The sequence below is a fragment of the Giraffa tippelskirchi genome, chromosome 11 (genome assembly GCF_054371585.1).
Source record: "Giraffa tippelskirchi isolate mGirTip1 chromosome 11, T2T-mGirTip1v1.2.pri, whole genome shotgun sequence".
NCBI classification, from domain to species: Eukaryota; Metazoa; Chordata; class Mammalia; order Artiodactyla; family Giraffidae; genus Giraffa; species Giraffa tippelskirchi.
Window position 1 is genome coordinate 4857736 of NC_137285.1, and position 24758 is coordinate 4882493.

Genomic DNA, 24758 nt, shown 5'->3' on the forward strand with positions numbered 1-24758 from the left:
GTCTGGAGCTCAGAGAGATAGGAATTTGATGTATAAATATGGATGTCATCAATTAAGAGGTGATATTTAGAGACTTGGGGCTAGCTGAGATCTGAGGGAATACTTAATAGGCAGAAGACTCTGCCTTGGAGCTCTCCAGCATACATACATATCTATTCATTTCTATATGTTCGTGCAAGAAAAACTTGTGTCCCCATATAAACAAAATCAAACCTGTCTATGTGAGTCAACCACAGTTCTTGGTTGCAAGTGAAAGTCGTTCAGTCGTGTCTGACTCTTTGCGACCCCATGGACTATACAGTCCATGGAATTCTCCAAGCCAGAATACTGGAGTGGGTAGCCGTTCCCTTCTCCTGGGGAATCTTCCCAAACCCAGGGATCAAACCCAGTTCTCCTGCATTGCAGGCAGATTCTTTGCCAGTTGAGCCACCAGGGAAGCCCAAGAATACTGGAGGGGGTAGCCTATCCCTTACCCAGCAGGTTTTCCTGACCCAGGAATCGAACTGGGGTCTCCTGCATTGCAGGTGATTCTTTACCAGCTGAGCTACCAGGGAAGCCCTTGGTTGCAAGTTTAACAGAAAACAATTGTGACTGTTTTAATCCAAAGGTACATGGATTTCAGCCATAATGTGCCCGCAGCAACTGCTATATCCTGGAGCTGGATGTTGTAGGTCATGATGAGCTCCATGGCACCGATGACCACAGTAGCTAGCTGCTGCTGTGGGTCCTGCCAGAGTAAATTCTCTCTCTTACTATTTTTTGAGTCACTTGCTTCACATTCAAACTTTTGGCAAAGAGCTTTGCCAGAGATACTGTTTTCATCCCAGTCATCAGGTGGTAGATATCAAGTAATTATCTGACCTTTTGTTACTGTCATGAGAGATACTTCCTACATTCCACCAAGACTCAGATAATGGGGAATTCCTCAAACAGAGGCTAAGTTCAGATACCAGGGAGTTCAACAACTACCATACACAGGTGTCCATTTTGTGAGTGTGATCTATTTGGTTGCTTCTTAATTACAGAGCTAGCAACAAGGCAGCGCTTTCAAATGGACTTCAAGAGTAATATTTTTTTCTGTTGACTTTCTTCTCTCATAGCCTTTATCCTGCCATAGAATTGAAACGAGATCTACTTTTCCTGTGTTCTTTTTAACCATAACCAGAGAAATTATAGCCTCTTTTGGTTAAAAACACACAAGTAAATAAGCCCCCTGTTCAAGCTTCTTTATTATGTTAAATTTAACATAATAAAACACTGCCCCTGCACATTCAGGTTTCCTTTAAGAAGGTTAATAAACCCAAAGCTGTATGTTCTGCCCCAAATATCTGACCACTGAACTGACTCCAGATAAATCCTATAAATTCTAAGTAAAGATAACATATGCTGAAATTTTTCCCAGATTGATAAATTATATAGCACCAATTATGCATGCTCTATAGCTATGGTTATCTGGTAGAGAGAAGTAACAAAATTGTAGCCCAGACTATTATAGTCCATTGATCTGATCTATATGAGAAAATTGTAACACAGTCATGGAGTCATGGTATTCTTAAGATAGAAGATTCATTATTTACCAAAGAGATAAAGTATTTCCAGGCTAGTACCCATGTCCTTTAATTGAATGCTGAACTTTTTCATTGAGTAGTAGATTTTGTTGTTTTCCTTCAAAGAGTATTGAACTTGGTTCTGCCGAATAGTTAAGTTACTTGTAGATTAAATGTGCTTTTTTCAAGACTTGTTTTTAAACTTTGTCAGGGTAAGTTTACAGTATACTTTAGTGTCGTTAGCCTCTTCTGTTGAGAAATGACTCTTCTGAGGTCTCTACTGAATGCTCCAGGTATTCCCTCCACTCTAGCTATTGGAACTTAAAAGACTTACAGCCCTAGAGAGTTCTGACAGTTGTTCATCTTACGGCTTTCCTTCACTTAGCCTCACGGAGTTTTACCCTATTTTGGGCAACTTTGTATTCATCCAAAACTCAAGAAGACCCTCTGTTGATTTCTAGAGAACCATGTCCACGTTGCCCCTTAGAGTTCATCTTCTTCATTTCTCTGCCCTGAATGTTCCAGCTTCCTTGGCATCCTCAGACTCTGACTCCTCAAGACCATTGTGCTCTGCTTGGGATCCCTTTCCTCCTCTGTGGTCCAGAAAGTGCCTCCAGGCAGAAATCCAGGGTGATCACAGGGGTTACCTCATTTGTTTTGCTTCTCTCAAGGTTCATGGACTATGTGCATATTGTTGTCTGAAGTAGTACAAAAACAGTGTTTTTCCTATATTTTATCCAGTTTTCTAGTTACGCTGGAAGAGTACGCCTGGTCCCAGTTGCTGTGTCACAAACAGAAGCAGAAGTCTCATTAGAAAAATGATTTTACCACTGAAATACATGAAGATTAGTTCTGACAGCTTGTGGCCCTTAATATATAATCAATACAAAATCCTTGGTATGATAAAGAGAAAAAAAATCAAGTCAGGGTTAGCATAGTAAAACAACAACAGTAACAAAAACAGTAAACATACAGCATTATATACAAGATATATATGTGTGTGTGTGTGTGTGTGTATAATTACATATATAATTTAAAACTCCCGACAACCATACTTTGCTATTATTATCTCTATTTTACAAAGTTGGAAATTGAAGTACAGGAAAATGAAGTAACCCAAGGTCAGATAGCTAGTTGGTGGATCTAAAGTGTGGACCAGGCATAATTAGCCAAATAAAAATGCTGCCTCAGGAAACTGGGCAGGTGTCCCACACATCCCAACTGAGCAGTGAATTATATTGTATTTTTTCTTTTTTCACCAAAGCTTTATATATGTCATCATTATATGAATGAACTACAAATCTCTTCATGGCTATAGCTGTAGATACAGATATATATCCTTAACTCCAGGCAGTACCTCCACCTGCCTACTTTACATTCCTGACCTATAAGTCTCAAACTGAATTTAATACCTACCTGTTCTTTCTGTGATCCATACCTTAGTTAATGGGGTATCTCTTTTTCTAAAAGATTGTGAAAAATTTAGGTATCATCTTTAAATCCTTGCTTCTGTCTCTTTCACGTAACAGCTTCCTGTTGTTGTTGTATGTGCGTTAGTCACTCAGTTGCTTCTGACTCTTGGTGACGTCATGGACTGTAGCCTGCCCGGCTCCTCTGTCCATGGAATTCTCCAGGTAAGAATACTGGAATGGTTAGCTATTACCTTCTCTAGGGGATCTTTGCAACCCAGAGATCGAACATGGGTCTCCTGCATTGTAGGGAGATTCTTTACCATCTGAACCACCCCAGAAGCCTAGGCCATGTTTTACTTGGGAAATGTCTTTTTAAGAAGCGCCTTTCTCTGTTTCTGCTGCCCTAATTCAAGACCTCTTCATCCCTTACTGAGCTATTGCAACAGAAACTTCTTTGGCTTTCCTGTCTTTATTGTTCTCATATGCTTTTCTGTCCTTCACAGTATGCTTCCAGAGTTCGCATGAAACTCAAATAGATTTGCTAATGCCTTAACTAAGAACCTGTGCTGCTCACCTCTGTATTCTAAGTCAGGAGTTAAGAACGAGACTTGAGAATCTGACTCCAGTTTCCTTTCTCCTAGCCATGATTCTTTGGGAATTCTTTGGGAGTTAACCCGTTAGTCTTAATTTCCTCTTCTGTAAAATGGGCATAATGATAGTTCCTCCTCATAAAGGTGTTAAGAAGAATCAACAAATAAAAACATATACATATAAAAGACTTCAGTGCTTAGTACATACTCAATAAATGATAGTTATTATTGTTAAGGTGATAGCATTCACAACCCTCTAACTTTAAGCACACTATGCCTTGCGTTGTGTTCTATGTTTCAGATCAATAAGATGACTCACTAATGTGGTCCATGTTTTCATACCTCCATCTTTTGGCTCATGCTCTGTTCCTTCAGTCTGGCACATTCCTTCCCCAACCTCTTCTCTGCTTGCTGAAAGGATACTGTGCCACCTCTCCAGTAAACCCTTTCTTAGTTACAACAGTCAGAATTAATTACTCTTTAGGGCTCTCATAGTCTTAATGAGAGAATATGCCCTTAATTATTTCATCTTCTAGCACTTAGCTTGCTCTAAGAGCTTGGATTCTTAAAGTCAGATGAATGGCAAGATCAGTAAGGGTTAGCTGCTATTGTTATTGTTATTTTTATTAGTTGTGTACTTGTCTTCTCCTTCAACCTCCACCAGACTGCTCTGTCCTCAAGGGCAAAAATCATCTGATTTATGTTTGTCTCCTTTCATAGTAGCTGGTAGAGTCCCTTGTATAGAATGAGCACTCAGTCTGATCTTGGTAAGGCAGCAGTGAGCCATGGCGTGAAGCGAGCTCTTAGTTCCCTGCCCAGGAATTGAACCTGGATAGTCTGAATAAGAACTAGGAATCCTAGCCACCAGGCCACCAAAGGGCTGGAGGCTAGAAACTATTTTTCCCTGGATTTTTATCCCCAGTGAAAAATGCATTTATCATGGAGGCAGAAACTGTAAATGTAGGTACAAAGTTTATTACTAGAGACATAGCACAACAACAAGTCGGAGAGCACATAGAGAAATGGTTTGTTTAGTTAGACAGAAGCAAGGCAGAGATGCACATCCAGAGAGAAAAGGGTGTAGGTGTTCCCCTAGTGAGGAGGACCGAAGTAACGATGTGGTGAGTCATCTATATAGGTCAGTTCTTCCGGGTCTTTGTCTTCTTTCAGGCCAATTATCTGGTTTCTTTCTCTATACCTGATGTATGCTGGGAGCCTCCCCTGGATGGGCACACATCCCTCAGCCAAGATGGATCTCAAAGTGAAGGCTTCTGGGAGGAGCACAACTCATTATGGCCTGGTGTTATCCCTTGACTTTTGACCCATAGGGAGCCTTTCTGTGTATGTGTAGTGTTTCCCTTGTTGCAAAAGAGTGGGGAACAGAGATCCTTCAATCCTTTACTCAAACAGGGTTTTACCCCTCTTTGTCCTTGCTGTGACTATTACCTTGACTATTGCATAACGATTACCTTAAAGTGTTTACAAGAGACAAATCCTGGCTATTTACCTTGTTTCTGTTGTTACTGCTATTTCAGAGAGGAAACAGGAGGCTGATTGTAAATGCTTTAACTGGAGCCCACCATCTCTTGTCTCAGAAAATGCTAATAGTTTATATCCAGCCTGAAACCCACTTCTTTGTGCCCCATGAAATGCAAACAGGAAGTCAGTTGTAAATATCTAACCTGGAGTCCATCTATCTCCTACATCAGTATGTGTTGAATTTTACAGGATTGTGCTTCAGCTTCTATGACACTGTCTGACATAGTGGAAGGAAGCAAGGTGGCTAAGGTTAGAGGTGATTCTCCCTGGAGGTTGTAGAGAAGTTTACTTCCAAGGAATGGGAGCATGGTTCTACATCTACTTGGTTGTGTGGCAGAATTCTTACTATAACAGGTTAAGTTTTCTCTCTCTTTTTTTTTTTTTAAAACAAAGCAAGGCCTTTAATATTCTGAAAGCACCCAGTTGTGTGAAATGTTACTAGTGATCGGCTTCCCAGGTGGTGCTGAGGTAAAGAATCTGCCTGCCAGTGCAGGAGATGCAAGAGATGTGGGTTCGATCTCTGGGTTGGGATGATTCCTTCAAGTAGGAAGTGGTAACCTACACCAGTATTCTTGCCGGGAAAGTTCTGTGGCGTCCGATAGGCTCCATGGACTTACAGAGAGTCAGACACAACTGAGTGACTGAACACCACACATCACTAATGAGGCCACATTTTTTGGTTTCAAATATACTTCTACCTTTGTCCCTTTACTTTCCTAATGTCTTTTTAGATACTTGAAAATAATTTAGAGGTCTTTGGGAAAATTAATGTATTTTCCAAATACTGTTTCACATTGAGTTTATTGTTCTAAAACACAATAAATGTAAATAACTATGAGACTAGCTTTTCCAGGCATTTACCCTGTGATCAGTGTCAGACATATCACTCCTTAGGAAATCGTGAAGAATTCACAACAATGAAAAAAGGTGTGTTTTCTCCATTCATTTCCTGTTTCTTGCTTTTGTTCAGGTTTGAATAGACAAGTAGTTATTGAGGAAAACACTATTTTAATAGACTGTTTTACAGTATCTGCTTTTAGGTAAGTGATTTGCAAAGTGCTGTGTTAAAAAATGGAGTTGTACAGATGCCTTTTAGTAGTTGCGTATCTGAGAAATTATGTTCGTACTGTTTGACACTGGATCTTTCAAACAATAAGCTACACTGAGTTGTGTTATCTTGGTAGCTCTATATAAGTAATTTCCATAGGAGGAGGTATACTGATATAATAGTAATTCTATAAATATTTCAGGTATAATTACTAAATCAGTTTGGATTAAGCAAAATAAAGGCACAAAGAAAAAAAGCAGGATGATTTAAGATTGTATTCATATTTATAGACTTACAGGTAATGGTCCTCTATTGAGTGCTGTGCTGTGCTAAGTCTCTTCAGTTGTATCTGACTCTGTGCAACCTTATGGACTGTGTAGCCTGCCAGGCTCCTCTGTCCATGGGATTCTTCTGTCAAGTGGCACCTACTAAATGAAAGCCAAAACACTCACCAGTCAGTGGGGGAAGAAATACCGTACAAATAAGTAACCCAAAGGAAGCATACCTAAAAATTTGAAAACCAACTGAAACCTTGTATCACCTTGAAGTTTTAGACTGATTATGTCTTTCTATTGAAACATAAATGTCTCTGTCGCCTTTCCTGTTACAATCCACTGTTCTCAGACTCCCCCTCTGCCAATTTAAATAACTGTCTTAATTTATTAAGTCCAGCAACGTCTGAGCATGGTACAGCATCTGAGCTCCTCAGTCCACAGACCATGTGTGGTATGCATATGGATTTACAGATGCCCTCAGAAAACCACCCCATAGATTAGGGACTGTGAAGGTCTCTTAATTTATATATGGGAAAGTGAAACCTTGAGTAGTTAAATCTGCAGTCACAAATTATGACTTGCAGATGGAATTTAGACCTACAGGCATGTTTTGTTTGGCCTGTTAAGATGCTTTAAAACTTTTGAGCAAACAGTTAAAATCAGGAAAATTTTAGCTTCTCAAATGAAAATTTAGAGCATCTGGTACCATTGGACTGATATTCCTGTATGACATCAATTGACTAGTGTTATGTTGTAACTCCTTCTTTTTCATGATTTATCTTTCTCTGGATTTGTAATCTTTACAATTCCCTCTTATCTTACACCTGTTTCATTTATTCATGTCACCTGCCTTGCCCTTCTGAAAATTTTTGTTGTGTAGCAAGTCAGAGGCAGAGTAAAATATAGAAACTTTTATTCTGACCCCTAAGCAATTGTAGGTTCCTGTCTCCATCACTCAGGTATTGGTTTATAAGCCCTGGATTCTAATCCTTCCATTACGATTGACTTGCCCCATGGCATTGAAAAGGTCAGTTAACTCCTGTGATTTCAGTTTTGATATCTGTTGAATGATCATTATAAACATTTTAACTATGCACATAATTTAAAAATCTAAAGGTTTATGTACAAAGCAGCCTCATAAAGTTATGGTTAATATTTTGTTAGATTGCTTAAAAATGTTGCTTCAGTGTGCCTCTTGACCACTGTTAATACGTTTAATGCTCTGCATCCTACAGGATAAAGTCCAAATTTCTTTGCCTTACATTCTTCCCTACCATTTGGTTCCAATGTACCTTGCCAAAGTATCTTTTACTTTATATGGAATGGAATGGAATTTCATTCATTCATCATTCAATCTCTACCCTCCCTTCATTCTTTTATCCCATAAATATCGAGCACTTCTGCTGTGCCAGGCACTATGCTGGCCCCTGAGGATTACAGAGCTGAGCAAGAAACATTCTGCCTCTAACATTCTCATACTTAAGCTTTGGTTTTAGGCAGATCGATATATTTTGTATCTTGACTACATCTTACATAGGCTTGCCTCCTTTGCTTACACTATTTGTCCTTTTCTTTCGTTATTTCATTCAACAAATATTTATTGACTATTGTATCAGGCACTGTTCACTGGGTATTGATTTTATAACAAAGTTCCTGCTCCATTGTAACTTATATTCTTGGAGATCAGTCAGTCAGTCAGTTCAGTCGCTCAGTCGTGTCCGACTCTTTGCGACCCCATGAATTGCAGCACGCCAGGCCTCTCTGTCCATCACCAACTCCCGGAGTCCACCCAAACCCATGTCCATCGAGTCGGTGATGCCATCCAACCATCTCATCCTCTGTCGTCCCCTTCTCCTCCCGCCCCCAGTCCTACCCAGCATTAGGGTCTTTTCCAATGAGTCAACCCTTCGCATGAGGTGCCCAAAGTATTGGAGTTTCAGCTTCACATCAGACCTTCCAATGAACACCCAGGATTGATCTCCTTTAGGATGGATTGATTGGATCTTCTTGCAGTCCAAGGGACTCTCAAGAGTCTTCTCCAACACCACAGTTCAAAAGCATCAATTCTTCGGCGCTCAGCTTTCTTCACTGTCCAACTCTCACATCCATACTTGACCACTGGAAAAACCATAGCCTGGACTAGACGGACTTTTGTTGGCAAAGTAATGTCTCTGCTTTTAAATATGCTATCTAGGTTGGCCATAACCTTCCTTCCAAGGAGTAAGCGTCTTTTAATTTCATGGCTGCAGTCACCATCTGCAGTGATTCTGGAGCCCCAAAAAATAAAGTCTGACACTGTTTCCACTGTTTCCCCATCTATTTCCCATGGAGTGATGGGACCAGATGCTCTGATCTTAGTTTTCTGAACGTTGAGCTTTAAGCCAACTTTCTCACTCTCCTCCTTCACTTTCATCAAGAGGCTCTTTAGTTCTTCTTCATTTTCTGCCATAAGGGTGGTGTCATCTCCATATCTGAGGTTATTGATATTTCTCCCGGCAATCTTGATTCCAGCTTGTGTTTCTTCCAGCCCAGCGTTTCTCATGATGTACTCTGCATATAAGTTAATAAGCAGGGTGACAATATACAGCCTTGACGTACTCCTTTTCCTATTTGGAACCAGTCTGTTGTTCCATGTCCAGTTCTAACTGTTGCTTCCTGACCTGCATACAGGTTTCTCAAGAGACAGGTCAGATGGTCTGGTATTCCCATCTCTATATTGGGGATATAAGACATTAAATAAATAAACTCTTAGTATATGCCATAAGGCCTATGAAGTAACTGTAGCAGCCCAAGGAAGAGAGACAGTAACAGTATGTGGGTCATAGTGCTATTATTTTAGAAGGGATGATGAAAGACAGCCTTTCTAATATGAAATTTGAATTGAAGGAACTGTGGATGAGATCCAAGAAGGTATTTGGGGGAAGAGTGATTCAGGAAGAGGGTGCTTGATATATTCAGGGGACAGTGAGGTGGCCAGTATGGCAGGGTCTGGGAAAGTCAGTGGGAGAGGGGGTAGGAGATGAGTTCTGTGATTCTGAAGAGCATTATTGCTTGTGGTAAGGGCCTTGGCTTTTGGCTCTAGAATGAGTTGTATCTCCTCTGAGATTCTGTTTCAGATTCCTTTGTTACACCTTCCTTGGCCATCCCTGTTTACAGTGATTTCTTCTTCTGTCTCTTGGAATGCTATTAACCACGTAAGTCATTTGTTTAACCGACCAAGGCAAATGTCTAGTTGTCTTCTTATAGGTCTTCAGCTCTGTCCTAACTTCTTTTAACTTCTTCTAGTGTAGGGACTTAGTTTTATACCTTTCTATCCTATATGATGTTTTGCACCCAGTTAAGACTTAATATATGTTTGTTTTGTGAGGCTCTGACCTCAGATATCAGTAGCAGGAATTTGAAAGCAATGTCTAAGAAAGAAGTGAAAGGACTTGGTAATAGATTAGACAAAGGAATGATGTTAATTAAAGTTTTAGTTTGTGATCCTGGAAGAATAACAGTGCTATGGACAGATACAGGAAAGTTGAGAAGAGAAGCTGATTTGGGGGAAGATTAATGAATTTGGAGTTTATTGAACTTCCGTGTTAGTAGGATATCCATGTTAAGCTGTGAAGAATGATTTGGATATGTGAGAACATACACAGAGTGTCGGTGTTATTTGTGACTCTAGCCTGCAGTGTGTAATTTTAAGAGCAGGGACAGCCTCTTACTCATATTTCTAGTGTCTAAAACAGGGGCTGGCAAATAATAGGTGCTTACATCATAGGCACTTAGTAGTTTTATTGAGCAGAGCAGTAAGGCTGATGTGTACCTATGATGCAGATTATGGCTTAAGAACTAGTGCTTATTCCTTCAGCTATAATTGCTGATATTATTACTTTTAAAAGATAATGATTTCACCATCAGATTTCAGACTCAGGCTAGAACAAAAGACTCAAAAGTAATTTGTTTTAGTTAACTGTTTTGGGTATTTTAATGACATTTGTATCTGATATTGTTAGTGTCCAGTCTGCTTATAATCATCCACATCAGTCAATCCTGCCAATGCATTATATTATAGAACTCTGAGAGTAATACGTTAAACGTGGTTGGAACAATGGAGTGATGGTACATCAGTTGTTTTTATTATATACATCAGTTAGTATTCTGGTAGCTTACACTACCCATTAATTCCCATCTATCAAAGTAGCCTCATGGTGATAAGAATTACTAGACATGTTGGATGACAAATAATAGAATTACATTGTATTTTGTATTTGGAGATGTATCTCCTTAAATAGGATGGAATCACTTTACAGATGCTGCATGAAACTTAATCTTGATAGCAATAATAAAATCAGTGCTAAATTTAGAGAAGCAGAGTCTACTTTTGATTAAAATTTTAATCTATCAGATACCTTAAATCTTTTTCCTTCAAGTCACACTTTTGGATTATATAGCCCTTTGGTCTAGAAACCTTTTCTATTTCTTTTTTCCTTTTGATGTAACTCACAAATCAAGATCCTTTGAAATGGTCTCCTACTTCTGTAGATCTCTTCTGGCTCTGATTCCTTGGGAGCTGTGAGGTGCCTCTGAAACTGTATGCTTTACTTTTTGCTTTGGAGCAGATGTCGTGGCACTAAGACCCAGAAACCATTTGCTCTGTGTGGCTGGAGCTGGGCAGGCTGTGCTCGCACTGAAGGGAAGGAAGTCATTAGTGCAGACTGAGCTGTGGAGTTGGGTTCTTGCAGGATTTCCTTCCAGCCTTTCCCCACTAAGGTTCTTGGGAATTAAAAAAAAAAAAAAAAAAAAAAATCTAAACACACAAACCGAGTTTTCCTATTTACAGTGTTAAGGGAAGGTAGACATTTCGGGAAGGGTAGATCCTTTCCCCAAGTTATCCAAGAAGGAAGAGAAAACAGCGCAAAGAAGCTCTGATTACAGATCTTTGGAATTTTCTTTGCTAAATTTTACAAACGAGAAATACACCCAGAATTTTGGGAATTGCTCCAGGCTGTGCGTGAGGGTTTGATTGCTTGTCTAATCTTTTTTTGAGAAGAGGAGAATTCGTCAAAAGGGATTTGGATGGCAGGAACCCGACTGGGTTTCTGCAGCAGCTTGCGTTCTCCGGCTCTTCTCTGAGGGAGGGTCTCTGCGCCGGCTTGGAGACCCCCTGCCGCAGGCTCCTTTTGCGGGCGCTGGCCCGAGGGGAAAATGCTCCGCTCTGGCTGGAGTACGCTGGTTGCTGCTGGGACTTCCTAGCCCCGTGGGGAGCGTGTTCCTGGTTTGGGGATACTTCATTGAACTGAAGGCGAAAAGACTGGACTCTCCTGGGCTCTTTGCCTTCGCGGTGAATATGGGAAAGAATTAGGGGTTGGGAGGGAGGCAGCATGACTTGGAGTCGCTGCTGCCCTGCATCTGCCCCCAGCCCCCAGCCAGCATCTTGATGTTCCACGTATCGGCTGTACAAATATGATGAAATGGCAGCCCCGGAAGAAGGTAAGTGTCCCAGAGTGGGGACGGGGCCCTGATGCCCGATCCAGGGAGGGGTGACAGGGGGCGGCTGCCCTCGGGTCCCTCCCCCCCTTCCATAGTTTGCTGGACGGAGAGGTCCAAGTAGCTCTGTCCCTTTGGGACTTAGGCCAGTTCCTTAGGGACGAGTTACCAAGTCTGATCTGCGTCCACTGCCCTCTGAAGTTTTTCCTTCTTGGTATGCCCGGACTCTCGGGGGTGACAGCTCAGAAACATCCCTTTGCTTTGGAAACCTGGTGGAGCTAGCAACACGATTAGCGTTGCCGGAGCCAGCCGAGAGCTGCCAGGGTCTGAGAACTCGGTGGCGCCTGTCTGCGGGGAGCCATTTGGGGTTGTGTTTCCGACACACTCCAGTGTCCTCGCCAGGTGGGTGTTGTAGCACCTACTTCCCCAAGGGGTTAATAGGCTCTGAGCCGCTGGCAGCCGCTTCCCCAGGGCCCCGCTGGGGGGCGAGCATCCCCAGCACAACCGCCCAGCAGCTGGTTCCCGGGCAGCGGGGCCGCGGGGCCTCCAGCCTGAGCGCCTGGGGCCGGCCGGCTGGGCCTTCTGCCCGCGGGGCTCCAGGCGGCCGCGTGGGCCAGCGGGAGTGAACACGCCAGCCATTGTCACGGGTGTCTGTCTGTGCGTGGCAGCCTGCACGGGTGTGTGGGCATCGATCATGGGGAGGAGGGGGAGGGGGCACTTTGCTTTTTGCGAGATTATTTCCTAATATGGCTCCTTTGTTGAGAACTCAAGAAAAAAAAAAAAATTCAGTGGTTCTATCAAAATAAATTGCTATTGGTCCCAGAAATAACGTTTCTAAATGTGGGACTGGTCGCCACCCCAGGACGTTCAGGGAGAAAGACAGCTTTCTTCAAGTTGTTGGCGGCTGTAGCTTTGGCTAGGGCTCCCTTTTGCTAACTTGTCTGACGGGTGCTGTTAGGTGAACCCAGTGGTTCACTGCATAGCAGGACTCCTCCCCCCGCCACCCCCAAAATACCTAATTTGGCCTGGTTTTTATTGACATTCTTCTGAGGGAAAACATAGTGAACTGAATGTGCTGTGCACCTCCCCAGCCATGACCTGTCTCTGTTAGCAGCTGCCTGGTGTTTTACTTGAACTAGCTAAACTGACTCTTTCTTTGTGGCATGATGTGTGATACCATGTTTTACATCAGAGCTGAAATAGAAATTGTGTGAAATGCATGAGAAGATATTATGCATTTGTTTTATTGCTAGAAAATCTAACAAACACTGCTTCAATATAGCCTGGTGAATTGAAAGGTTTTCTTTGATATCTAATTTGCTATCTGAAACGAAGTCATTTCTACCTCATCCTGAAGTCAGAATCTTTCATATATTAGTTCTTATCATAGAGCTTCTTTCAGTGAGATTGGTTTCGTGTATTTTAGATAAGAGATCCATGCATCTTCCCCCCGCCCTGACCTATAAAAATCAGAGTTAGGGTGAGGAAAACCCGTAGAAGAAACGATATAATCAAGCGATTTAAACAGATGCTATGTATTCCTAGAGTCCTCCCCTCAATTTCTTCTGTATTTGTAAATTGTATATTTATGAGTGCTTTTAAGATGTCTGCAAAATATACATTCATAAATGTCTGTTTTTTCTATTTTACCCAATACGCAGTAACTCATGTGGTTATGTCTGTGGAAACCCCTCTGGGTACTGGTATTGCTTGAACCACGGAAGTATTATTCTTGGCAGTCAGGTGGATTTCTAGAATCTGGAAGATTCTGTTTCAAGTGTTAGGATTCACTCTGCAGTATTTACTCACTCTGTGATACTTAAATTGCTATACCAGAAGGTTGTGTTTATTCACTGCATTCATAATCCCAAATCATCATGTTATAAGGATGCAGATAAAATTCTGCAGAGTTCATGGAAGATTAAAAAATAAGCTGAGCTATCAAATACTGTGTGATTATTTGGAGGTGGCTGGAGAACAGTTCTTGTTGCTTCTTCTACATTGGAAATGGAAGCTTCCTTGAAAGAATATTCAACTCCTGGAGGGCACAAATAAGTCTTTACAAAGATTATGTTTATATTTTTCACTTGCAAGAATACTCACATTATCCAATCATTGCCATGGTTTCTGGCTGGGTGTGCTAACATGTTTGTGGTGGTATAGTCACGTGCCATGTGTTTTGTCAAACTGTTTCATAAAAACCATTTATGCTGCAAATGAAAAGTGATACTACACTGATGTGATTCAGCAAAGCTAGGAAGATCATCGGTCGAAGGCTGACCCGAGCAGCATTGGGTGCAGCTGGGCCTCAGGGCTAGCATTGGTTGGTCACTTGCTGTCATAGTGCCCTGTCAGCCGCTACTAGTGCTGGCTTTTGTAAATTCTGGGCTCACCGTAAGACCATGACCATAGGTTCTAGGTTTCTTTGTTTCTAAGTGAAAGGGAGCCTTTACTCTTCTTTCCTCTGCTTATTTGCTGGGTTTAAATAAATACTAAAATTCAAGATGTGGGCTTTGGAGTATTCAATTAGGGTCTGCTACCTTTTTTCACAAAGAAACCTCCAGAACATGATTAATCATGTTCCACCCTCAGGACCAGTGAGGAGCTTAGCTTTGCTCCCTCACTTCTGGATACTACCACCACGATGCTCTTCTTCCCTCCTCGTCTTGAAGAAACAGTGATTTTCTCTACCTCTGAATTTCTGAAGCATTTAAAATCTATGCTCTTTTAGATAGATTGTGCTTTACTGATGGTAAACTGCCCCTCCCCCTTCCTTTTTTAAAATCAGCCTCTCAATTATGCTTCAGGCTCCTTGAGTTTAGGAACAATACTTCACGCCTCTTTTTTTGGTGCCAAGGATAATATAGTTGCTCAGTAGATATTTATTTGATGTAAAAGTAAATAAGAAATATTGCTTTGAAAAACTTGTATCTGTTTTTAGGGTGGTATGATCTTTAAATGTAAAAAAATTCAAAATATTTCAGTTGGCTCATAGGTATTAGACTGTAGTGGATTATTAAAGAAAACAACAATATTTTGACACTCAATTCTGATCTTTCGTAGGCAGTATCAGGGAGGGGACAGCTACACTTCCCACACAGGTTCCATAGCAGTCGTTGTTGAGACACACTGTCAGGCTCTGTGGACTAGGCCGGATCCGGGGTCACGATTCTTTTATCAGCATGGCCTTATTGGCCTGGCAGAATCTGTTTTCCCCTGAAGAGGCGATCATGCAGCACATTATTTTTATCTTGTATTTGCTGAAATGATAGTAATTAAAATGATCATCTCATAGGAACATGTTTGTTTACAATTCTGAAGTGATTTTTGCTCTTTAAAATCCAAGGATTAGTATCAGATAACACTGTAAATAAGACTACAGTCAAAACCTTCAGGAAAGCTGCTACTGATTGGATTTTTTCATTGCTTATCTAATGTTACTTTACTGTTCACACATAATAAAAGATCATTAATAGGAATATGTCACATAAGCTACATTAATTATGTCATTTGAGAATCATATGATGTATTTATCTTATTATACTTGTCACATTAATATAATGTGAATCTGGCTTCTGAAATGAATTCTCTGATAAGGCTTCATTTAAAAAGCTTATTTCAAAGCTCACTTACAACGATTGCATCCTATAAATTTGTGTCTTGAAATAGCTTATTACTTTTACCAAAAAAAGTGTATTTCAGATCCCTGCACATTTTCTGTGATAAAGTATTTTGTTTTTAGATTAGAAAGCTCAGTTTCAAATTTTAATACAACTATACTAAAGTTTACTTAGTTAGCTGCCTTAATGTCGTGCTAGTTGATATTATCATGTTCATTTTGGACCACAGTTTGTTTGTAGTATAAAATTAAACTTAAAAATAAGCATTGTGACCAAAGTAGTTTTAAAGAGAAGTCTTAGAAATTTCATGATAAAGGTCTTTCTGCAGATCTATTCTATGCGTCATTCCTGGATCAGTGCAAACTAGAGACCTAGGTTTTGGTTCTGGCAGTTCCCATGACTTGTGTCCTTGGGCGTGTCATTTAATCTTTCACATCTGACTCCTCACTGTTAGAGTCAAATGCCTCATTGTCACTTGCTGGATCTATTGCAAATGACATCCTAATGATTTTTCTTTTTCTTGTCTCTTTTTTCCTCTGATTTTCCCTTCTTTCTTCTTCTAGAGTAATTATTTAAAGAAACACATGTATTATTCTCCTTCTTAACATTCTGCGATGTCTCTTTTGTCTAGTTGTTGTTCAGTTGCTCAGATGTGTGTGACTCTTTGGAACCCCATGGACTGCAGCACGCCAGGCTTCCCTGTCCTCTACTGTCTCCCGGAGTTTACTCAAACTCATTTCCATTGAGTTGTGATGATATATAACCGTCTCATCCTCTGTCACCCCCTTCTCTTCCTGACCTCAATCTTTCTTGGCATTAGGGTCTTTTCCAATGAGATGGTTCTTCACATCAGGTGGCCAAAGTATTGGAGCTTCGGCTTCAGCATCAGTCCGTCCAGTGAGTATTCAGGACTGATTTCCTTTAGGATGGACTGGTTTTTGATCTCCTTGTAGTCCAAGGAACTCTCAAGTCTTCTCCAGCACCACAGTTCGAAAGCATCAATTGTTGAGTGCTCTTAATGGTCCAACTCTCACATCTGTATATGACTACTGGAAAAACTAAAGGGACTTTGACTATAGGGACCTTTGTTGGCAAAGTGATGTCTCTGCTTTTTAATATGCTCTCTAGGTTGGTCATAGCTTTTCTTCCAAGGATCAAGCGTCTTTTAATTTCATGGCTGCAGCCACCATCTGCAGTGATTTTGGAGCCCAAGAAAACAAAACCTGCCACTGTTTCCATTTTTAACCCATCTGTTTGCCATGAGGTGATGGGACCAGATGCCGTGATCTTAGTTTTTTAAATGTTGAGTTTTAAGCCAGTTTTTTCACTTTTCTCTTTCACTTTCATCAAGAGGCTCTTTAGTTCCTCTTTGCTTTCTGCCATAAGGGTAATATCATCTGCATACCTGAGATTGTTGATATTTTTCCTGGCAGTCTTGATTCCAGCTTGTGAGTTGTCCAGCCTGGTATTTCCCATGATGTACTCTGCATAGCAGTTAAATAAGCAGAGTGACAATATATAGCCTTGACATATTCCTTTCCCAATTTTGAACCAGTCTGTTGTTCCATGACAGATTCTAACTGTCGCTTCTTGACCTGCATACAGGTTTCTCAGGAGGTAACTGAAGTGGTCTGGTATTCCCATCTGTTTAAGAATTTTCCATAGTTTGTTGTGATCCACACAGTCAGAGGCTTAGTGTAGTCAATGGAGCAGAAGTAGATGTTTCTTTTGGAATTCCCTTGATTCCGCTATGATCCAGTGAATGTTGGCAATTTGATCTCTGGTTCCTTTGCCTTTTCTAAATCTAGCCCTTACATCTGGAAGTTCTCGGTTCATGTACTGTTGAAGCTTAGCTTGAAGAATTTTGAACATGACCTTGCTAGCATCTGAAGTGAGCTCAGTTGTGCGGTAGTTTGAACATTCTCTGGCATTGCCTTTCTTTGGGATTGGAATGAAAACTGATGTTTTTCAGTCCTGTGGCCACTGCCAAGTTTTCCAAATTTGCTGGCATATTGAGTGCAGCACTTTCACAGCATCGTATTTTAGGATTTGAAATAGCTCAACTGAATTCCATCACCTCTACTAGCTTTGTTCATAGTGATGCTTCCTAAGGCCCACTTGACTTCGCATTCCAGGAGGTCTGGCTCTAGGTGAGTGACCACACCATCGTGGTTATCCAGGTCATTAAGACCTTTTTTGTATAATTCTTCAGTGTATTCTTGCCACCTCTTCTTAATCTCTTCTGCTCTATTAGGTCCTTGCTGTTTCTGTCCTTTATTGTGCCCGTCTTTGCATGAAATAACATCTTACAACTGGATCACAAGATACCAGTGGAGCAATACCATGGTTGTAAACTACCAGAGTAAATCTTTATTCCCTTCAGCCTGAAATGTTTTTGATCTTGTAAAACTGGTGCGAAAATGGTCATCAATAGAAAACTACTTCCAGGGACATTGGAGTAGCTGGAAATAGCTGATAGACTTGATAAGAAGTGAAGGAAGTCAGTGATGAGGAATTCTGATTTGGCACCTTTACTGTTCAGGAGCTAGCCAGTAAACATTGCCAGTGTGAGAGGCTACAGAGTTTGATTGGCCCAACTTCAGGAAAAGGCTCCAGCAGCCACCTTCAGTTTGCTAGTCAGTCACAGTGATGACACGCTGTGGAAAACACAGCAGAAGCAAGAGAAAACCTGAAATCCCGGCTGGCCTCGTCAGCCTTAGCTTCCACAGTGAATTCATTACGTCATTAATAACAATGTATGTCTCAGCTTTAAGACTTTGCTTTTATTGATGTGCTAAAACCATGTACTTTTATTGGAAGCTATAAAAATTATATCACTTAACTGTCATTTTTGGGATATATATGAAGCTTTTGTCCTGAACTTTCTTATTAGTCTCCCTTTTTAGATTTTTGTAGCTAAGAGGAGTATTCTCACATGATCGAGCCCTTTAACTATATTCCTTTTTCAACACAGTTTGTTATTCATTCTGTTGGAGTGTTCTGACTTTGTTATTTTGAGTATTCTATTCTTTCAGCATGTATTGTTAGGAAAAACATAAAATTGTATCCTTTGGTTTACACCTTCTGTGTAATAAACTTAGCATTTCTGGAGAAAGTACCTGAAATAAACTTGATGTCAGTCGTCAGCTGCACATAAGCTTTCTGCTGGTAGATGTCTCTCAGTTTGGACTATGAAAGGCTGAAATTTCTATAGCTTATGTCTGATTGTGTAAGCCAGTGTCCATTCATGAATACACGTATTTCCAGCATTACTTACTTTGGGGGAGGTAATATTTTGGATTTATATCACATTGGGAGACTAAGGCTTGTAGAAACACAGATTTTGGGGTAATTTTGAGTTAGAGAGCAGTTACCATTTGGAATAGGGACGAAGTGGAGTTGGGAACTAGGAGGTCATTGTGGGAATTCTGTGTTTGGATACAGACTCTCCTAAACACACAGATATATGTAGACTTAAACCTTGAAAGATAATAGTGGGGGTAGGGAAAGAAGAAAGCTACAAGGAAACTTTGTTGTGCATCCTGGGATAACATATCCTATATTGGCATAACAACATTTATTAGATTAGAGACTGGGTTTTTCAAAGTTGATCAGTGATTTCTTATTTTGACTGGTCCAATGTATAAATAGATGTTCCTTGTTTTATGGAAAATCAAAATACAATATTTGAACCTGAAAACAGATTGAATGCCAACTTGTTTTATATAATTAAAAACCTTGAGTATCTATTTATCTGGTTCATTACTTCATCGCTCTGACAATTGTTAAGCATGTTTTATATTTTAAAATTTATGAATGAACATATGGAAATCCACATACTCATTTTTAGGATTATGTTAAATCACGATTATCTGTGAAAAACTGAAATGCTTAAGCCCAGATCTATCAGGTAGTTTTGGAAATAAATTTGTTTTTGAGGAGTGGAAAGAGAATGTCATAGTGAGTGGTAGTGGACTCATGATCATTTTGGTGGACTTTGCGTCTTTATTATTTAATAATTAGTTTTTTCCAACAGAAGGTGGGCTGGAGAAATAAAAGATAAATGCAACCTACTATATTGTTATTAATTTTGATGAATATATTAGATTGAACCATGTGAAATTGCTGATGTTTCACCATCTTTTACCTGCAAAAGTAGAAATTTACTTTGTTCAGTTAGTATTTGGTAGGTTAGGAATAGTGGTGATAAATACTGAAATTAACACTAAAATAAGTTTGAGGGATTAATTATGAATTTTAATATTCTGTAGTCACCATAGTTTCCATGGAAAATCACTATGCTATTATTTAACTTTGAAATTCTTGTGAATTTCTTGTTAGCTCAAACTTAATTCATTAGCTGGCAGCCCTTGTTAAATTTCAACCATTTTTTAGTATGAAATATTCTAAAATATATAATGGATTTTCTGTCTTCTTAAACAGAAGGTACTAAGCTTCTCCAGATTACTCAGGATTATTATCACAAGCATGAATTATTCTACTTTGGCATAATACAGTACTACTATAGGATATCTTTTAAGGAATACAGAATTACTTGTTCCTATACTGAACGCAAAGATAGGCTCGATAAAGGACAGAAATGGTACGGACCTAACAGAAGCAGAAGATATTAAGAAGAGGTGGCAAGAATACACAGAAGAACTGTACAAAAAAGATCTTCACGACACAGATAATCACGATGGTGTGATCACTCACCTAGAGCCAGACATCTTGGAATGTGAAGTCAAGTGGGCCTTAGAAAGCATCACTACGAACAAAGCTAGTGGAGGTGATGGAATTCCAGTTGAGCTATTTCAGATCCTCAAAGGTGATGCTGTGAAAGTGCTGCATTCGATATGCCAGCAAATTTGGAAAACTCAGCAGTGGCCACAGGACTGGAAGAGGTCAGTCTGCATTCCAATCCCAAAGAAAGGCAATGCCAAAGAATGCTCAAACTACCGCACAATTGCACTCATCTCACATGCTAGTAAAGTAATGCTCAAAATTCTCCAAGCCAGGCTTCAGCAATACGTGAACCGTGAACTTCCAGATGTTCAAGCTGGATTTAGAAAAGGCAGAGGAACCAGAGATCAAATTGCCAATATCCGCTGGATCATCGAAAAAGCAAGAGAGTTCCAGAAAAACATCTATTTCTGCTTTATTGACTATGCCAAAGCCTTTGACTGTGTGGATCACAACAAATGGTGGAAAATTCTGAAAGAGATGGGAATACCAGACCATCTGACCTGTCTCTTGAGAAACCTGTATGCAGGTCAGGAAGCAACAGTTAGAACTGGGCATGGCACAACAGACTGGTTCCAAATAGGAAAAGGAGTACGTCAAGGCTGTATATTGTCACCCAGCTTATTTAACTTATATGCAGAGTACATCATGAGAAACACTGGGCTGGAAGAAACACAAGCTGGAATCAAGATTGCCAGGAGAAATATCAATAACCTCAGATATGCGGATGACACCACCCTTATGGCAGAAAGTGAAGAAGAACTAAAGAGCCTCTTGATGAAGGTGAAGGAGGAGAGTGAAAAAGTTGGCTTAAAGCTCAACGTTCAGAAAACTAAGATCATGGCATCTGGTCCCATCACTTCATGGGAAATAGATGGGGAAACAGTGGAAACAGTGTCAGACTTTACTTTTTTTGGGCTCCAGAATCACTGCTGATGGTGACTGCAGCCATGAAATTAAAAGACGCTTACTCCTTGGAAGGAAGGTTATGGCCAACCTAGATAGCATGTTTAAAAGCAGAGACATTACTTTGCCAACAAAAGTCCGTCTAGTCAAGACTATGGTTTTTCCAGTGGTCATGTATGGATGTGAGAGTTGGACGGTGAAGAAAGCTGAGCGCCACAGAATTGATGCTTTTGAACTGTGGTGTTGGAGAAGACTCTTGAGAGTTTCTTGGACTGCAAGGAGATCCAATCAATCCATCCTGAAAGAGATCAATCCTGGGTGTTCTTTGGAAGGTCTGATGTTGAAGCTGAAGCTCCAATACTTTGGCCACCTCATGCGAAGGGTTGACTCATTGGAAAAGACCCTAATGCTGGGTAGGATTGGGGGCGGGAGGAGAAGGGGACGACAGAGGATGAGATGGTTGGATGGCATCACCGACTCGATGAACATGGGTTTGGGTAGACTCCGGGAGTTGGTGATGGACAGAGAGGCCTGGCGTGCTGCAATTCATGGGGTCGCAGAGAGTCGGACACGACTGAGCGACTGAACTGAACTGAACTGAATACTGAATGACCCCAGACTGCTTTTTTCTTTCTTTTAAAATACTTTTATGACGTCTTTGTGCGATTTTTACCTTTCTTTCCATGTTGCCCAAAGTAATGTTGCTGTCATGCGCCTACCTCGTGCAGTTTTGTTTTATGTATTTGTTTCCTATCTGTGGTGGGTGAGAAACGCAGCTAACTGAGCCTTAACTTGTGACTGAAATTAAAGTAAGTAGCCTCTGAAAGAGGGTTTCTCTTATGAGTATTGAACTTGAGAGTATGAACTGTGATTTTCTGTTTTGACTACTTAGAGGTTTTTTTTTTTAATAATTAATTTCTGGTTTTAGGCAGTGTTTGAGATGTTTAAGGTGATTAGTAAATGACCTTTTGATAAGTGAGAATTTGTTATTCATTGAATACTGAGTTAGATACTTTTGAGGATGCTTGGTCACAGGGACTGAAAAACATTTTGAATGATTTGATAAATGCCATGCTAAGCTTCCCTGATAGCTCAGTTGGTTAAGAATCTGCCTGCAATGCAGGAGACCCTGGTTTGATTCCTGGGTCGGGAAGGTCCTCTGGAGAAGGGACAGGCTAACCACTCCAGTATTCTTGGGCTTCTCTTGTTGGCTCAGATGGTAAAGAATCTGCCTGCAATGTGGAAGACTTGGGTTTGAACCTTGAGTTGGGAAGATCCCCTGGAGAAGGGAAAGGCTACCCACTCTAGTATTCTGGCTTGGAGAATTCCATGGACTCTATAGTCCATGGCGTTGCATAGAGTCAGACATGAACTGAGCCAGTTTCACTTTCATGCTAGTTTTTTGTTTTCTAACTTTGCTTTAGAATCTGGCTTGACATTTTTTTCCCCCTAATAACTTGTTCAATATATACACATAATAATAAACTATTGTAGAGGGAACTAGTATTAGTAGTTTATGTGAAGTGTAGATTTGCACATCTTAGGGAGTATTGGTGATTACCTAAGAGAAGAAATGACCATGGAATGTGAGGTTTATTTAAATATTAATTAGTTAAATGTTAATTAACTAAAACATTATCTGTTTAGTGACATCAGTTTAGTTGCTCAGTCGTGTCCAACTCTTTGTGACCCCATGGACTGCAGCATACCAGGCTTCCCTGTCCATCACCAACTCCTGGAGTTTGCTCAAACTCATGTCCATCGATTCGGTGATGCCATCCAACCATCTCATCCTCTGTCATCCCCTTCTCTTCCTGCCTTCAATCTTTCCCAGCATCAGGGGCTTTTACAATGAGTCAATTCTTTGCATCAGGTGGCCAAAGTATTGGAGTTTCAGCTTCAGCATCAGTCCTTCCAGTGAATATTCAGGACTGATTTCCTTGAGGATTGACTAGTTTGATCTCCTTGCAGTCCAAGGGACTCTCAACAACTTTCTGTTTTAGCCTAGTCTCTTACTAGTCAGCATTTATAGCACTGAGGCTAAAACATTTTTGGAAATGAAAGGAAGCTTAAGGAGAGTTTAGTTTTACAGATTAGGAAGTGGAGTACCAGTAAGGTAAGCTGGCTTCCTCAGTACCATGTAGCTCTTCAGAGGCTGGCTGTAGGCCTGGTGCTCTATGGAGAGGGCTGTATCTACTGGGCTGTGCTTGATGCTTCTACCTCTTCTCTAGGCATTCAGACTCTAGGGTGGGGCTTATTTTGTTTAAAAAAAAAAAAAGAGTTATATAGATAACATATTTGGAAGACACAAGAAATCTATTTGCTTTCAGACACATTTTCTGTGACTTATTTTCCTAAAATTCTTTTGTGCCAATGCTTTAAAAATTTGTAGTAAAGTGCAAACATGATAACATTTGTTTGCTGTCTGTCAGCTTTGCTGCTCTGTCACCCAGCAAGATATTCAGAAATGGGATCCTTATAAACTCTTGATATAGCTGGTTGGGAGGGATTCATGAAACATCAGGTTCCTGGTCACTGAGAAGCCTGTTTTGAGGTGGAGGATGGGGTCACTCTTAGGGGATCCTGAGTGAAAAAGAAGTAGCGTTAAGAGGGTAGCATCCAGGGAGAACAGGAGAAAAAGATGCTGAGAGTGGAAATGGAGAGAGGTTGTTGACGACAAACTCCATGTACTTTGTAATTTTAAGGTTATGACCGGCTCTAGGAGAGAGTAGATGACACAAAGGACCAAGCATAAGGGAAGAAAAATTAATGATCACTATCAATAAAGACAGAATAACTTATTTGAAAAGTAAAACAGTTTATGTAGGTTTCCACAAATTTGAAATAGATCTCGTTGATAATAAATCATATCAGAATATTCTTGTCACTGTTCTAATTATTTCTGATGATAGCTGTGGTTCTCAAGAAATTTTAATGAACCATATAAATGCTTCACCATTTATAGTGGTCATGAAACAAACAATTTAGAAGAATTGGGCTATTATGGAACCAGTGTTTCTAGTATAAATATAACTGTGAGTAAACTCTGTATTAATTTGAACAGATTTCTGTGACAATTTTTAAAAGTGAATTCATAATATTGATATACATTGCACTCTGTCATTGTGGATTAAGGATGAGTGAGAATGTAAAATCCCTGGAGCTAATTTTTAAATTATTATAAATGTATAGAATATACTGTTGACATTGAGAAGTTGATTAAAATAGTGTAAAATGTGGAGAAAGTGAGTAGGTTTCTTTATTTTTTTGGTTTAAAATTTAAATGTAAAAATTCTTACTTTAGCAGATTGACCAGCCTCAGGAAGGATCTTAAATGATAAGTTATTGAAAGTGAAAGTTGCTCAGTCCTGCCTGACTCTTTGTGACCTCATGGACTGTACAGTCCATTCTCCAGGCCAGAATACTGGAGTGGGTTTGCCTTTCCCTTCTCTGGGGGATCTTTCCAATCCAGAGATCGAACCCAGGTCTCCCGCATTATGGGCAGATTCTTTACCAGCTGAGCCACAGGGGAAGCCTAAGAATACTGGAGTGGGTAGACTATCCCTTCTCCAGCGGGTCTTCCCGACCCAGGAGTCAACCCCA

The 24758-nt window shown here is 40.3% G+C and overlaps 1 protein-coding gene and 1 long non-coding RNA gene across 3 annotated transcripts in view; one reads left to right on the forward strand and one right to left on the reverse strand.

The window, feature by feature from the left end:
- TTC28 (tetratricopeptide repeat domain 28) overlaps positions 1 to 24758 on the forward strand; it is a 581567-nt gene that overhangs the window by 157660 nt on the left and 399149 nt on the right. The window lies entirely within an intron of this gene.
- LOC145526629 (uncharacterized) lies at positions 1550 to 9122 on the reverse strand. Its single transcript, XR_014069039.1, has 3 exons — positions 8285 to 9122; positions 6433 to 6564; positions 1550 to 2328 (listed from the first exon to the last, which is right to left on the reverse strand). It is a non-coding gene; the product is annotated as an uncharacterized LOC145526629 (long non-coding RNA).